Source organism: Castor canadensis, chromosome 4 (assembly GCF_047511655.1).
Source record: "Castor canadensis chromosome 4, mCasCan1.hap1v2, whole genome shotgun sequence".
In the NCBI taxonomy this organism is placed as follows: Eukaryota; Metazoa; Chordata; class Mammalia; order Rodentia; family Castoridae; genus Castor; species Castor canadensis.
Genome location: NC_133389.1, coordinates 95,895,433 through 95,913,089, shown reverse-complemented (window position 1 = coordinate 95,913,089; position 17,657 = coordinate 95,895,433).

Genomic DNA, 17,657 nt, shown 5'->3' with positions numbered 1-17,657 from the left:
GTATCATTTGGGCACTGAAATGTCGTTATTTTTTCCTTTGGAGTATGGCAAGTTTTATAAGTATATGCAGAAAAGAAACAAATATGGTAGATAATTGTATCCAATCCTGACCAGGAGAAAAGTTTATTTAAAATATGAAGTTACAGTGTCTGTGCTTTGAAATGTTTCTCACATTCAAATGTGAATTTTTCCTTTGCTGATAACTGAATACCAAGTGGTTCATTCTTCTATTGAGTGATCTTAGTATCATACTTCTGTGGTTTGGAATCTAGAGTCAAAACAGTTGAAATGTTCTCATACGTTAGAACTTGTGGCCCCATCATAGATTTTACTACTTATTTGGGGATTTTTCTGGTCGGATAATGACAAGCAGAGGCACCTGCACATCCATGTTTATTGCGGCACTATTCACAATAGCCAAGTTATGGAAACAGCCAAGATGCCCCAGCACTGACGAATGGATTAAGAAAATGTGGTATCTATACACAATGGAATTTTATGCAGCCATGAAGAAGAACGAAATGTTATCATTCGCTGGTAAATGGATGGAATTGGAGAACATCATTCTGAGTGAGGTTAGCCTGGCTCAAAAGACCAAAAATCGTATGTTCTCCCTCATATGTGGACATTAGATCAAGGGCAAACACAACAAGGGGATTGGACTATGAGCACATGATAAAAGCGAGAGCACACAAGGGAGGGGTGAGGATAGGTAAGACACCTAAAAAACTAGCTAGCATTTGTTGCCCTTAATGCAGAGAAACTAAAGCAGATACCTTAAAGCAACTGAGGCCAATAGGAAAAGGAGACCAGGAACTAGAGAAAAGGTTAGATGAAAAAGAATTAACCTAGAAGGTAACACCCACGCACAGGAAATCAATGTGAGTCAATGCCCTGTATAGCTATCCTTATCTCAACCAGCAAAACCCCTTGTTCCTTCCTATTATTGCTTATACTCTCTCTACAACAAAATTAGAGATAAGGGCAAAATAGTTTCTGCTGGGTATTGAGGGGGGGAGCGGGAGGGGGTGGAGTGGGTGGTAAGGGAGGGGGTGGGGGCAGGGGGGAGAAATAAACCAAGCCTTGTATGCACATATGAATAATAAAAGAAAAATGAAAAAAAAAAAAGTTACAAAATGTGTGCTGAGAATTTTCTGTATATGCCATCCAACATTCCCAAAGTTTAACATTTTACATAACCATAGCCAACTATCCAAACCAGAAATTCTCATTGATACTATACTACAAGCTAAATTTCAGACTTTATTTAAATTTCTCCACCGTCTCAGCAATGCTCTTGTTTTCTGGGGCAGGAAGTAATCAAGGGTCATACAGTAGTTGCCTCACATTAGGTTCTTAAGTCTAGAAAATTTCCTGTCCGTGAAAAGTTAAAGTTTTTTCTTTATATTTATCGTTGGAGGGTTTTCTCTTTCTCAAATGTATTTTTTTGGACTATACATAGTAATCAATCAACTAATCAAATTTTTCTAGAATCAGTCTTTGAGAGCTTCATCATATTTAATTCTATCTCTTTTGATGTCTCCATCCTTTTTGAGATTTTCTTACTTTCTGGGCCACAAGTTTATTCCAGTTTTACTTTTTCTCCTTCTAGTGTTGGGAACTGATTTTTCCCCAAAGAATATTATTTCCTTTGGTTGGAAAAAGAGGCTTAACAATTATGATCTGTTTAGTAGATATGTCATTATTTCTAGGTCTTCTTAATGATTACAGTTAGAAGATATGTAAATGGAAACATAAATATAAGTACCTACATTCATTCTTATTTATTTGTCTATTTTTTAAAAATGGTGATTCCAGTGCTATACCAAAATGTTCTAATAGGGTATTTACAACTCTTTCACTTAATATCAGAAATGTGGCTCTCACTATACACATTATATTCATGTGTTTGCTCAATACTAGAATACACATTGTTTCAGAATTGATGGTCTATACTCATGTGAAAAACAAGTATACTAACTAGAGTACAATAGTTTGTACAAGTTTTAATTTACTTATAGTACGTAATCAAAAATCCTGTTGTTTAAAGATAATCAAGTTTTCTCTTTTCTTCTTTTTTTGAAACTAACTAAACTATTTTTATTAGTATATATTAATAGCAAAAAGGGTTTTAATTGTGATAACTTCATACATTTGTACAGTACAATTTGAATAAGTTCACCCTTTGTATTATATTCCCTTAGCCCTCTTCCCTCTTTTCAAGCAGTGTTTTTTTCTTCCCATTCCTGCTAATCCCTCTAGACAGTCCCTCTTTTACATTAGTGTCTCACTACCACCACCATCAGCAGCAGCGTCATAATCATCATCATTTTAGATCTAGATTCCACATGAAAGCGTGTAACATGTGGCTTTTTGAGCTTGGTTTATCTCACTCACTGTGATCTCCATACTTTTTTCTTCTTTAACTTTTGAAGGTGCTCCTATAATATAGAAACATTTTCTTTTATTGTTAGTAGGCATTTTTATTCCTCCATATGACTTTTTTTCTTTCACTTAAGAATTAAGGTTTGGAAATTACTTCATATCAGTTCATAGAAATTTTCCTCATTTATTCAACAGTTGCATTTACATTGTATTTAGTGTTTGTTGGATTACTCTGCCATGTATGGATCTGTAGATTGTTTTCAAGATTTGAAATTACAAACAATGTATAAATAAACAACTTTGTTAATGTGTACTTTGTTCTTGCTGGAGAATATTTTCACAGACTTCTATTTTCATTGTGTCACGTACAAACCTTTCTGTATAGAATTCATGCTTTCTATGTGGTGATGAGCTTCCAGAATTGAAATTACATGGCTTTTGGTGCTTCTGAAGAATAATATTCATCCAACATGAATGCACTTTTATCACTCTCATGGACAGCCATATTTTATTGTACTTGCCCAAATGCAATCTAACTGTGAAGTTCTTATTTATTTTGGTCCATCAGAATGATAATAAAATATGTTTGGAATTTCCTAAAGATGTATTATTACTTTGCAAGTATTAGCTTTCTCATAATACATAATTTTATTCCTATATACATAGTATATATTAGCTGTATGTAATTATTATGGATTCTCTTTGTAATATACAAATTATTTTATGAAAATGTTTTCCTTAGCTAAAATTTTATGTTATGCCCCCCACATTTATAAAGATCAATGTGTTTTCACAATATTATATAATTCAGAATTGGGATCAGGGTAAGAGATACATTGCTCACTTATGCCATTTATCACTTTTACATACATAAAAGCTACACAAAAGCATATGGGTGTCCTTTTATAATTTGCCAACTAAATTTACAGTCCTGTCATGTTTTGGCAAATGGAGCCAAGTTGTCTGAGCTTTATTCTCAATTCATGTTCGTTGAATAACAGCAGGGCTCTACATCAAAATAGACCATAAACATTTTCTTCAAATGTAAAACAAAAGTAATTATATCCTGCACAAGTAAGAAAAGATTAATGAAGTAGTGCCCATAAAGTATTCACTTATAAAGCTCTCAAAAAAAAAACCTTAAAGTGACATTTTCATGTCCTTTAAAATGTAAAATTAGAGCAGCAGTTCCAGTAAAGGAATATTTTAATTATTGATATCATTTATATATTTGTAATATAATATCTTGTTGTTTTCTTGTACATTAGGGTCCTATTTTCATTATTGCTCTAGCTTTTTTCCATATCTTTTGTACTAAACAGTCAGTTTAGTGCTTGTCTTCAGATATTCTTGTCTTGTTTTATCTTTACCATGACCTCTTTCTGCTCCAATAAGCAACACAAAATATTTCTCTGTTCTTATTAGTAAACAATTTATTTATTTCTAATTTAAATTTGGTATCTTGTGAGGCAAAGGACCTTGCTTTGTATTTCATGCTTAGGAATGTCCCATTTCTGATTATAGTGTATAATAAATAAGAATTTTTGAGACACATGAATTGCCACTATTCATTTATTTTTAAATTAGCCAAGCAAATAGCACCGCTGAAAATCTGCACATATTTTATAACTATTCACTGTTGGATACATATAATCTACTTATCATTGTAAAAAAGCACATTACTATCAGAAAGACACAGCATTTTGATATGATAATCAAAACACACTCACATAACATTGTGTCTGCAAAAAACTAAAAATCTACTGTCAGATGATCCAACAATTCCATTCCTAGGGATATACCTGAAAAATGTAACTCAGGTTATAAGAACAGTAACTACACACCCATATTTATTGCAGCATTATTCATAATAACTAAGCTATGGAAACAGGCAAGATGCCCCACAACTGATGAATGGATTAAGAAAATTTGGTATTGATATATATATATAATAGAATTTTATTCAGCCAAAAAGAATAATGAAATTTTGTCATTTGCAAGTAAATGAATGAAACTGGAGAACATCATCTTAAGTGAAGTTAGTCAAGTTCAGAAGGCCAAAAGCCACGTTTTCTCTCATATGTGGAATACAGACCTAATATAAATACCTCAATATTATAAAAAAATGGATCACACTAAGGTGAGTTCACATATGAGAGAGGGAGGGTAAAGAAGGAAATTAAGAAGGTGAACATGGTTGATTATGTTAGATACAAGAATGAATATAGAATTTTTAAACCTGTTGAAGTCACCATAAGCAAGCTTCTTATGGTGATTTTTATTCTAAGGAAGAAAAACAGTAAGATCTGATCTCAAAGTCAAAGTGCTGGAGTTGATGGAATGGAATCACAGAACCTGTCCAACTGCTGTACTGTTTTCTGGAATAACATCATCTTAATGAGAAAGAATTTAAATAGTAGATTATTTTGTTATTTTCAAGAGGTTTTGTCTTCAAATTTGTGTTATTTGAAATGACACATTTCACACGAAATGTGTTAAAAAAATCTCTGCTTTATAAATGTAAAACAAAAAAAAAAGAATGAATGAAAGAAAAAAACTCAAATAGCAAAAACAGAGGAGATGAACCAATTTGGGTTATAACATATATACACATGAAAATGTCACCAGGAAACACCCTGTGTAAATATATTAAAAAACCAAAAATGTCATTTTTTTTTTTTCAGAACAGGAGGGCAGAACAGGTCCTGTCTGTGGGGGTTGGTTCCAGTGGGAGAGAGGAGGAGGTGGGGAAAGGGTATGGGAGGATGAATATACTGTAAATACTGTGTACACATGTATGTAAACCGAAAAGTGATACCTATTGAAACAATTCCAGAAATGGTGGGGGGGAGGATGGAAGAAGAATAATGGACGAGGTGAATTCCAATATGATATATTTGATATATTGTAAAAACTTTTGTAAATGCCACATGGTACCTCCACCCACCACAACAATAAAAATATTAGAAATTTTAAAAAGCACATTATTTCACTCTGGAAGCATCCAGTATTTTCTATAGACGATTCTTCAGAATATCTTAAAATTCAAAAATATTTTTGAAAGTGTTTTGTAAACAACACAGTTTGGTTAGTGTGTGTGTGTGTGTGTGTGTGTGAATGCTCAACGAAAGATAGCTTGTATGATATTGTCAAGATTTTCCTTCCAAAGGGTTAATCAGCTCTAAGAAACTGAATCCTATTTTTGTTGACCATTTATTAAAAGCAGCCATACCTGTTGCCTAGGTCACCACTTTCCCTTCAGACAACCACAGTAGGGGAACAGATTTCTTTTCTTTTCTTACCTAATTAAAATAAAACAAATGAGCTATAATAGAAATCAAAAAGACGCCATAGGATATTTCCTTGGGCTATCAGCTTTCCCAGATGGTCATTAATACCCAGATTATAGCAAGTAACAATTCTCATTACCCTTACTCTGCACTACATTTGAAAACAGGCTTATTAAATATTTGGACACTGACTAATATCATTGTTAAAAAGAATGACTTTTAACTGTTTTAAAGATTGATTACTTAAAATTGAAGAATCCCTGAGACCAAAACAAAGACACAAGCAGAAAGTACAAGGTAGGAGATATCATCATATGGGATAACAGGAAAATTTTTGCCAGGTTTTGGGAGGAAATTAGCAGAGTCATTCAAATGGTTATGAATTGACTACACCCAGGGAACCTTTCAATTCTTTGTGCTTTTGGAGATACAAGAAGAATAGGACTACAATCTGCATCCTTAGCATTTGAGTACAGGTTGACAGTCTGTACCTGTGTACTACCAAGTATTATGTGGGATCAATAGTGTAGCTAGAATTGCCAGAAATAAAAATTTAGCCACCTCATTCCATAGAAGTGAACAATAACAACAAGAACAACAAAAAGTAACAATGTATAAAAAGTGCCTTAAAAATGTGAAAGTTTTGCAAAGTCACCTGTCTGGAAAGTACTACTAGTTGTTCAGAAATTGATTACTATTATGTTTCAAGATACAATTTAATTTAAAAGTTAATAAAATATGCAGGTAGAGAGTGCCAAAATGAAAATAGAGAAGCAAGGTCCCTTCAAACCTATGGTTATATACATTTATTTAGTAGTATATTTGTCTGTCTAAAGAATTTAGTAGCATTCATCATACCTAACTTGCTCAGCCATTACCTATTAGCACTTGGAAACTATTCCCAACTACTGTGGTTTTTAAATGCCTTCAGTATTTCACACACTGAATTCAGAAATGTAATTTGCAAGCTGAATAGCATATCGACATTTGATAATTGCACCTAAAATAAATAGTGGATTATGCAGTTTTACTCTGAAAAATGCTGTTCCTTTATTCATTCCCAGAACATTTTCCTTCTTTTTGGCATGTTTTCTTTTACTTCTTTATTCAAACATGATGGTGCTAAATGCTAACAAATTGAATTTTGGTCAAATCCCAACCAGTTACTTTTAAGTAATTACTTAAGGATTTTGTGCTTTTGACATTCTGCAAACATTTTGTTTGGATTACTGATTTATCTTTTCTTAATAAATAAACTACTAACTTTTAATAAGTAATTGTCCTAGGAAATATAGGGAAGACAACATATTTGATTACCATGAATGGGCTAGTAGCAAGTTCTGGCAGGTTATTAAGCTTGAACATTTGCTGTGAGCACCCTTGAAAATTAGCCATTTGGCCAGAGAACATGAATGCTGGCTTCAGTAGTCATGACTCACATTTCCACTTTTACTCACCCAAAACTGATATTTCTGGTTGAGGAGAGCAACTGGGAAATTCACCAACATTGCAGATGTCTTGGACCATGAAACTTTTTGTTTCTCCTGGGTATGGTCTAAGCAATTGTGACCTAGTACAGTGACAGCTTCAGTGTTTTGGGTCCTACTACCTGGTGACCACACTATTCTTTCTACAGCTATGTTTAAAACCAGCCCCACAGGATTTCTTAAAATAACTTGTAGTAGTCTTTTCCCTGATGGGATTTTAAAGATTTACTCCAGAAAGACCATGAATAATCCTTCCAAGCAGCAGAAAGAATGTTCTTTTATTGGTCTTTCAGTAATTTCAAAAACCATGAAAGATTTGGGAAACCTTTTGGGAAAATGGGCTATTTTAGATGTTTTATTCAAAGAAGAAGGAACAAGATGGATATCTATGGCTAGTGAAACTCATTAGCCTCAGAAGAACTGGTCTTTTAATCCAAATGTCACAAAGACCTAAAAAGGAAATTTTCTATAGTTTTTAAATAGGCACATTTAAATCTGTCGTAGTTCCCATTTTTACAGTTTCTATTATTTCTGCATGAGCATTGCAGAATACTTTCAGCTTTCAAACATGCTTATTCATCACTAGTTGTCCATCCAGGGGTCATGAGTTAGAAGGCTATGAAGTAGACAGTTGCCTCTAGAGACTAGAAAAATACATAACTATCCTCTCTGTAAACCACCATCACTGGAAAGACAATCAGCAACTCTATACTATCCAGGTCACCCTTGACAGATTTGCCCACCTCCAGCTGATTATCAGAAGACACTTCCATAATTAGAAGGCCAATGTGAATCTGTAGCAGATGGGGAGCAAGATGTCAAAGCTTCCCTACCTAATGCATGGTGGTGACAATTGTGGAAGTCCTCCCTCTTCTCCTCATTTAATTCCCCAAAGATTAGATTCAAATCCTAGGAGAAGGACAAAACAATAAAAAATGAAAGTGTTAGCTATTGCTTATGTGACTGAAATGTAAATCTGAAATAACTGAGAAATCACTAAGTTAGAATGGGTTTATCTTAAAGTGATTAAATTGATTCTGAATCAGAGAGAGATAATTTGGAATAAAAATCAAATTGAATTGTAAGAAAATAAAGTTAAAATTTGTACAATGTCATTTTTTGACCGTGAATTGCTGTAGCCCCTACATAAGGGGTTTGAACTTTTTCCTGAGGACAATTAGATGCCATTGAAAGATACTAATCTGAGAGGTGTCATGATCTGATTTTTATTTCAGTGAAAAATCACTTAGGGAGAAAATTAATTGGATTGAATTGGGATAGGAGGAAAAGCAGCAGGGCATAGATAAGGAGACCAGTTGGAAGAATATTACTGAAATTCAGGCAAGAAAAATTAGGTTCCCTAAATAATGCAGTGAAATAGATGAAATTGAGAGATATTAAGTAGAAATGATTTATAAATCTTAATGTCTGATTATACTTGGAGTGGAGCTGGAGGAAATGGAGGACAAATTCATGCATTCAATATTTATATTTTTATTTAATGAGCATATACTCTGTGCCAGACACTTGGTTACATACAGGGGTCATAGAAGTCTGCAAAAAGGACCAGTCATGATTCTTATTGATTTTACAACCTAAAATGAGATATAACTATTAGCTAAGCAATTACACAGACATATAGAATATTACAGCTTTTTTAGGTAGAACTTAGCTTTTCATCATATGATGAAAGATTTAACCCAGACAGATGGAGTAAATTTGTCTGACATAGACAAAACTAAAAGTTGAAGAATGGGAAAGGTAAAATCCAATTATTTGGAAGGACAAACTTGTTTAATATTTCAAATGTTCTGCTCATGACCATTATAAAGAAATACATTTTATCTACTTAGTAACCCCTTCCCCACTGACTCCCACACTCAAGCACACACAGAGAGACAAAACAAAAGCTGTGAATATCAAATTTACCCTAACTGCTTACATGTACTTTGTCATGCTGTGTTAGTCAAGGCTTATTTTTTTAAACATTTCATTTACTTATGTGCTTGTTTATTTTTACTTTAGTGTTGCAGACAGTCTTTTAAATTGATTTCAGCATCCACTCAGGAGTTGTGACCTACAGTTTATAAACACTGACTTGCTGAAAATATTTATTGAATGCATACCACATAAATACTCCTATCACAACACTATGAGGTACACATTTTATCATCAGTCCCATTTTATAAATGGTCAACTGAGTTTACTGGGCTGAATCTACATAGTATAGAAATGAGGAGCTTGTTTTATGAATAAAGTAGAGGCTGTAGGCTTAATTGTCCTTTCACTTATCTGGATGCCCAGATGGATAACACCCTTTACTAAAGACAGTAAATGTGAAAGTAAAAGGAAAGAATATGGTAACTCTCACATATGGATAATATCTTTCAGTCTCTGTAAGAGCAAACCATAGCATAGCCAATGTGACCAGCAGGGAAAGCCAATTACCATATCATTAATGGTGAAACACGTCCAAAGGAATGAAAGAAGAAAGGAACAAAATTAGGAATTGGAATAGACATTCTTAAGGTTTTTAATGTTATCTTTATCATTATATAAAATGGTGAAAAAAGCACCTTATATATTGTTAATTGCAATGTCATATGCACTATGACTCAGCACACACACACACACACACACACACACACAGATAAAATCTTTACAAACAATGGATAATCTAATTATATTTGATGCATTATATTTTGCATCCCTATGTAATTTCTTTAAATACTAATCAGGATCCATAAATTGTGTTTTACTTGCTTGCATATACCTTCCCAAGCAAGAACCTGCCACCTTCTTTGTCATTTCCTTGGGGTATGTCTCTGTCATCAGAAATTCTCTATTAAAAATTCAATTATCTTGTATGAATAGTGACATTTTAATCCATTATCAGTTTTTTGACAATTTAATGGAAACTACATTATTAGATTTATTTAAAATCAGCTGTAAGATTCTGTGCAAGTTTCAAATAACTAATTATCTAAGAAAGGTGATTATAAATGCAAGTAGACATCTTTTGATAGGAGAAGGTGAAAAAAAATATGGTTCTACCCAGCCATCCTATAGCCAGTTATTGAAGAGCCACTCTAAGGAAGGAGCCACCATAGGGAAGGATTCAGTAGTTAGTGGTCGATGGAATCCTAGGGAATTAAGAGGAAGGCTGAGTGAAAAAAATACTTGGTATATAAAATAGTAGAAATGACACTCTAGGAACAACAAGCTTACCCAATAACCAGATCTCAGGTTCTAGTACCATTCTGTAGTCAAAGGAACCAGTGCTTCTTTGAGAAATCACTGATCTTGAGGTTAGGGTATGATGGGTCTGGAGTACCTTGTAGTTACAGACAGAATAAAAGTGATCAAAAAATATTCCCCATAACAAAACAACCCAAGTGATAGGAATATGTAAAAGGGATACAAGAGCCAACAAAGTTCCAGTGGCCAAAGTGAGAAAAGTTTAAGCAACAAAATAAATAATACTTTGTTGATGAAATGTATATTTTGAGTCCATAATGATATAAATAATTGAATGAATAAATGGGGTGGGGAGAGAATAGATGGATCTAAACGCAGAAGAACTCCAAATATTTTGTGTAGATACTAGACCTCAAGGTATAGACCATAAATCATCATTCCTTAACAGACTTCTTCCCACCAAGCACAGTGCAGAAAAGGGACAGACCAGTTTTACAATAAACATACTCCACAAACACTATTGCTTTCACATAGAAGGTTAATAGCAGCCTTAGTGATAATATTGAACATTAAGACGATGTGAAGATGAGCACAGAAATTTGCAACTCTGAGTTCTTCACAAATCTCAGTCCAATTATGAGAAGAAATATTTTAGAAAGTAAGTATATTCTACGAAATGCTTGGCCAGTACTCTATTATAAAGTGCCCACATCATTCAAAACAAGAAAAGATGAAAAACTGTCACAGGCAACAGGAGCACAAGGAAACATAATTACTAAATGTGATGTATTCCAGATGACAGTCTGGAACAGAAACGGGACATTAGTTAAGAACTAAGGAATTCCAAATTACATATGGGCTTCAGTTAAGAAAAACATGTTAGTATTTGCTCATGAATATTATCAAATATATCACACGTATGATGCTAACAATAGGGAAAACTAAGTGTTAGCTATATGGGAACTCTGAACTATCTTTCCCATTTTTTGTAAATCTAAAACTATTCTAAAATAAAAACTTTACTTTCTAAAAAGCTGGCCTCACAAACAGCAAAAATCTGATATCACAACCTCTAGCAAAACACATTCTTTTACCTGAAATTTCCACTCCCAGCTGGCTTTACCTATCTTCAAAAGTAGATTTTCTATTTCTACTTGAAAGCTAAGATGCTTAATTAATTCAAGTCTTAAAAGCTGGCAGCAAAAACATTAGTGGTGGAGGCAAGTGACTGAAATGATACATTTTCAACATCATCAGGGCCCTCTGGCACACAGCTCCTTATATAAAACAAATAAAGTGTTATGAGACAGTAAATTGAATATGATGTAATGCCAAATGATCAATTCAACATCCCTGTCAACAGAAAAATAGCAACTTCCTGCAGGAAATCATCCAGGTAATTGCTATGTTAGGCACAGATTCTGTTCTCCTTGGAGCAGCTCAGGAGAAGGGGTGAGGGCAGGTGGTGATCATGCCATTGCCTCTTTTTAAGCCATTGTTTCATTTACCTTGCAGTGTTCTTCCCCACTTTCGTTATTGTCACTAGTTAGTCTCTGTGGAGAAGGTTAAATAGATTTGTGAGGCTACTCATCACAGCTGAAGTTGAATAGCTTCAGATTGTTAATATTCTACACCAATATGTCTATTGTGATAGGCTATATTCATTCAGTCTTGTGCTGAGCTTTTTTCCCTTAAAGAAAAAAAATCTGCTATTTCTAAATGCTCCCAATGTGTCCAAAACTATGTGAAGGCTTTATGTACATTAGTAAGTAATGCCTTCAAAGTAGGACTACAGCTTTGGAATTTAGAAAGTTTAATATCTTGCTCAAGATTAGAGATTAGCAAATGATGAGCCAGGATTTGAAACCAGATGAATCTGATTTTAGAGTCTGTGCCATTCCCCCTGCACTGTATGTCATGTGCATGGAAGGTAGAATCATTTGTATACATCTCTGCTTCCCCCACTAGACTGAAAATACTTTATGGAAATGCATTATATTGCTTTCAGTTTTGCCTCTCTTTGGGTCACTAGGAACAAAAAAGGAAGTTCACAAATGTTTGTTGAATAAGCACACACATTTAAATGACATATTATTTGTCCCTATTTTGAGAGATGTATTTTACATTAAAAACAGTATTGGCCTAAAAGCTAAAGTGAGATTTCTTTAACATTTTATGCTTTCTTTTGGTCTTTATGGTTCTCAACATAAAGAGCAAAAGACCCTAGAAAACTTTGTGAATTGAGATGCTTAGAGAAGTAAATAGTCAGTGACAAGTGTGCTTTTGTAGTAGAACAAAATCAGATCTTGAAATAACATTTCTAGGAGATAGCATTCTCAGGAAGAATGGTCTATATTGGACTGTTCACATAGCCAGCAGCACTCTGTGATTATCTAGAGCAGAAAGTTTCTTCCTAAAGTGCCCCAGTGCTTCTGTAAGGGGCAATACATGATTAGATGTGTCACTGAGAACTGAAGAAAAATGCCCTGTCTGCTTGGGATTGGTAAGCATCCACATGTTCACATGTTTTGGGACTTGCTCACCCTTTGCAGTATGCTATAATAACTCTCTTAAAATGGAGATTACATGTCTTAGAAGACAAAAAGATGCCAGAGGACCAACAAAACAGATTTCAGCATCTTTGAATAGAAACAAAAACATTGCTCCAAGACTTTTCCATGAGCTCATGCTTTTTGTAATATCATGGACCAAGAGGGGAGCTTCTGAAACTTATAGACAATAGGCACTCCTTAACATTATGAAAGAGGATCTTTATTAAACTGAGTGTAGTTGTTCAAGGTAATAGACGTCTTCTTAGATGTCAGGCCTGGGAAATCAAGCAAGTTGGAAGACATGGTAAATTAAGGTTTATTTTAATAAAAAGTATTGCAACCAGACACCACATTAAAAGTGAGTGAGAGATGAGAGAAAAGAATAGGAAGAAGTAGAGGAAGGAGGAGACAGAAGTTGAAGAAGAGTGGCCAGAGAAAAAGAAGGAGGCAGAAATTCTATTCATTTCAGAGAACTTTGTGACAAATTATTAAAATCTGAGGTCTTGAGACAAAGTTAATTTTATTGTCTCAGAGTTCTGTAAGTAGAAGCCTGAAATCAAAATTTCAGCAGGGAAATGCTCCCTCTGAACCTGTAAGCTATAATCCCTCAATTCCTCTGTTAGTTTCTCATATTTGAATACTTCTTAGTCTATAGATTTATCACTCCAATCTCTACCTCCATTGTTACCTGATGTTCTTTTTATGTCTCCTCACATCATCTACCTGCTCTGTATCTCTGCATCCAAATTTCCTCTTCTTATAAGGACAGCAGTCATCTTGGATTAAGGCCACATCATACTCTAATATGACCTCATCTTAAATAATGACATCTCCAAAACCACTATTTCCAAATAAGATCACATTCTGAAGCAAGAGGGAATAGAATTTTGGGAGACATAACACATAATGGAAGCTATTGTCAATTAAAGTTACTCTCAAGTGTGGTCTGGAAAGAATAAAATTAATGATTGAAAGCCTTAAAATCTTCTAGAACAGTATTTAGTATACCTCGGCCTTTTGATCATGCACATGCCTTCAGTGACTCAATCCTTAAACCTAGAAGGAAGCTCTGAACTGGGGTAGAGGTAGCACAGGGATCTGACACTTATTTTGGCACATGCAACATGATATCTTTGCAATTTACAACTTCATACATGCAATATGAGAAGAAATGAATTAGGGATCAATGATTTAGGGACAATTTGTAAGCCTTAGAGTCAAGGGGTTCAGTAGAAGATCCATAATGGCTGTGAGGCTTACTTTTTACTTTTGGTAATAATAGTCTATCCTCAGTTCCTAGAGCAGAGTCTGGCACTGAATCATTTCCATATGTTTCTGTTGTACAAGTGAATAGATGAATTGATGATGGGGGTCGTGTAATATTAGTGGCAACTAAATTAGAGCTCTTGGTTTCACATTCTAGCTCTGCCACATAAAATTTGTGGAGTCAAGTCATGTCTTATCATTCTGAGATACCTTAGTTTCATGTGCAGTAGCATAATTAGCAACATTTTTATGAATATTAAATTAAGTGACAAGACTATAAGGCACCTAGTATTGTGCTTCTGCCATTATAGTAGTATAAAGTAACCTCTTTGAATTAGTTAGAGATACAGCTATGAGTTCAGGGCAGAATACAGTATAAGCACTATATGGGAATACATAAAGAAAATGATATGAATCTTGATCTCAAAGAATTTTTAGTATAGTGTTGAATATAAACATACTGTATCTTAAAAGATTAAAATAAGAATTACATCTTATAATATTGACATAAGCAACTGCCTCAGAATTTCAAAGAAATCAGACATATATAGGAAAATATATCTGCTTGTTTCCCCATCTAGCTACATAAATTTCTTTCACAATATATTGATGCCTAAATATCCTTCCACCTAATGATTTGCTATAACTAAAAGTCATTTATTTTAGTATTAGTTTAAATTATTCCCAAAACATTTTCCTTCTGACCTGTTAGCATTAGCCCTCTGAGCTGCTTGTGTCACTTCTATGAAGTACCACTTATTTAAGTTCTCTCTTTCTCTCTCTCTCTTTCACTCTCTTAACTCTCTTTACTTTTGGCAGTATTAGGATTTTAACTTTTGAACTCAAGGCCACACACTTCCTAGGCAGGCATGCTCTACCACATAAACCACACCCCCATCCATATTTTGCTTTAGTCATTCCTTGGATAGGATCTCCATTTTTGCCTAGGGCTACCCTAAGATCAAAATCCTCCTATGTATGCCTTCTATGTAGCTAGAATGAAACGCTTGTACCACCACTCCATGCTTATTGTTTGACATGAGATCTTGTTAACTTATTTTTATTGTTGTGCTGAGTGGGAGTACATTGTGGCACCCACAAAAGTTCTTACAATATAACAAATATATCATTATTTGTTATCATTGAATTCACCCCCACCATCATTGAAGGTTATCATTGAATTCACCCCTTCCATCATTCTTCTTTATCCCCCCCCATCCCTCGATGCCTGGAACAGTTTCAAAGGTATCGGTATCATTTTTCCATTTACATACACTTGTACACAGTATTTCCCCTTTATCCCCCCTTCCACACCCTTTTGTCACTTCCTCCCCTCTCCCACTGGTACCAGCCACCACGGACAGAACCTGTTCTGCCCTCTTAGTAGAAATGGTTTACAAAAAACATGGGAATTTAGACTTTGTAATAACCTTTTGCCCGTTATCTCATTTATTGTTCATTTCCAGTCTACATAACATGAATCCATTTTTGTTTAAAAAAAAGGGCAAAAGTGACATTTTTGTTTGTTTAAGATAACTATGCAGAGATTTTTTAGTCAACCCAGGAACTTCCAGAACTCTGCCTCCCAAGCAGCTGGGATGCTTGAGGTCTCTTGGTGGTAAGGAGCCAATTATATTCATGAAACTTAACATTCTGGGATCTGTTAGGAATTTTGGCAATATGTGCACATCCAAACACTCAGAAATACACCAACAATGAAGCTTTAGAAACAAAACAAGGCAAAGGAACACAGTGGAGCCTGCTTTTAGAAAGAATAGAAATCTTAAGAAATCTGCCCCTAGAAGTCCCCCAGGGGTGGGGAGGAGGGTAGTTCAGAATCAAAGACGGTTAAGAGGAGCTTCAGGAACAAAAAATCTCTGTGCCTGATCATGTTCTTTCAGCCTGCATTGCTGCACATACTTGTAGCTGTTCCCCACCCCCAACTCTCCTTTGTCCTAGATATTTTGTTACTATTTGCCTTTTTCATTCTCTAATCAGTGGGTTTTTTTTTTTTCTATCACCTATCTTATTCTGAGTATTCCTCATTTCTGCTTCCTCATGGCTCTCAGTTATGGTGATGGCTCGTCAGTTTTCTGGCAGAACCTGTGGCTTTCTTATTTTGTTAGCATCGCTAGCCTCAAGTTCCCGAGAGGAGTTTCTATAAGGGTCTGAGTGTATGTGGCTGGCTTTCCTAGTCAGATGCCTTAGCCCTCTCCAGAGGCATATGAAAGCTGTGCACCACCACTTCACAGAGAGCAGCAGCAGCCTTGGGGCAAAAGTCCTCAGCCTGAGACAGAGCAGGTCAACTTTGAAGATGTATTCCATGACCTGCCACAACATACAGGGACAAGTCATTCAGCTTTCATGGCTCCCAGTTTCATGTTATGTAGAATGGAAATAAGCAGCAAATGAGATAATAGACAAAAATTTATTACAAAGTCTAAACTCCCATGTTTTTGTAAACTGTTTCTACTAGTATCTTTGCAGTATAGGGAGGAACAAGTACTGAGCAGGGGAGGGTTGGCATCTGTGGGAGTGGGAAGGTAATGGGGAAAAGGGTAGGAAGATGAATATGGGGGCAAATAATGTATACACATGTATGTAAATGCAAAAATGATACCTACTGAAACAGTTCCAGGAATCTGAGGACAGGGCATGAAGGAGAGCAGTGTAAGGGGTGAATTCAAGTAGGATATATTTGATCCACTGTAACAGTCCTTGTAAATGCTACAGTGTACCCCCACCCAGCGCAACAATAAAAAAAAATAGAAGTCAAATTAATCAAGTCTGGAAAGTAACTCTAAAGCTTTAAACATCCATAACATTTTACTTGTATACTTTGCTGTGTATGAAAATTCTAAACTACCTCTTAAGTCGAACAGTGTCCTAACAATTTAACATTAACTGGCCTGCATTTGGGATGAGGATGGGGAATCCATGAATCAGTGGTGAAATCAGTATTCCTTGACACCCTCCTGCAATCAATTGTCACTTTCCTCAGGCTAGTAGGCAAAGGGCCATTTGCAGAGCTGCCAAATGTAACTCCCCCATGCTGTAATTTGAGCCCATTTCCATTTATTTTATCCACCATGGAAAAGAACAACAGCTGGACAAATCCATTTGCATAATAACCTCTCTTGGTTAGAGATTGTTGGAAGGTCAGATCTCTGTACTCTTGCTAACACATCTCAGAAAGAAATTCTCATTTTTCTTTTTCTTTCAAAGCAATAAAACACCATCTTTTGATCAAAACTGTACTTCCCCTAAATTTTTTGAGTGGTTAACTAAATAAGACTCTCTTTCCAACTCTCTCACATGTTTTATTAGTTGGAGAAGATGTTTAAAGAATTAAAAACAAACACAACACCCCCCCAAATCCTCTTTTAGTTAATAAATTATCTGGCTGATATTCTAGAGTATTTTGTATATATTTTTTTCTTATGCATTCTTGAGATTTTTATAGCATATCAAATTCAACT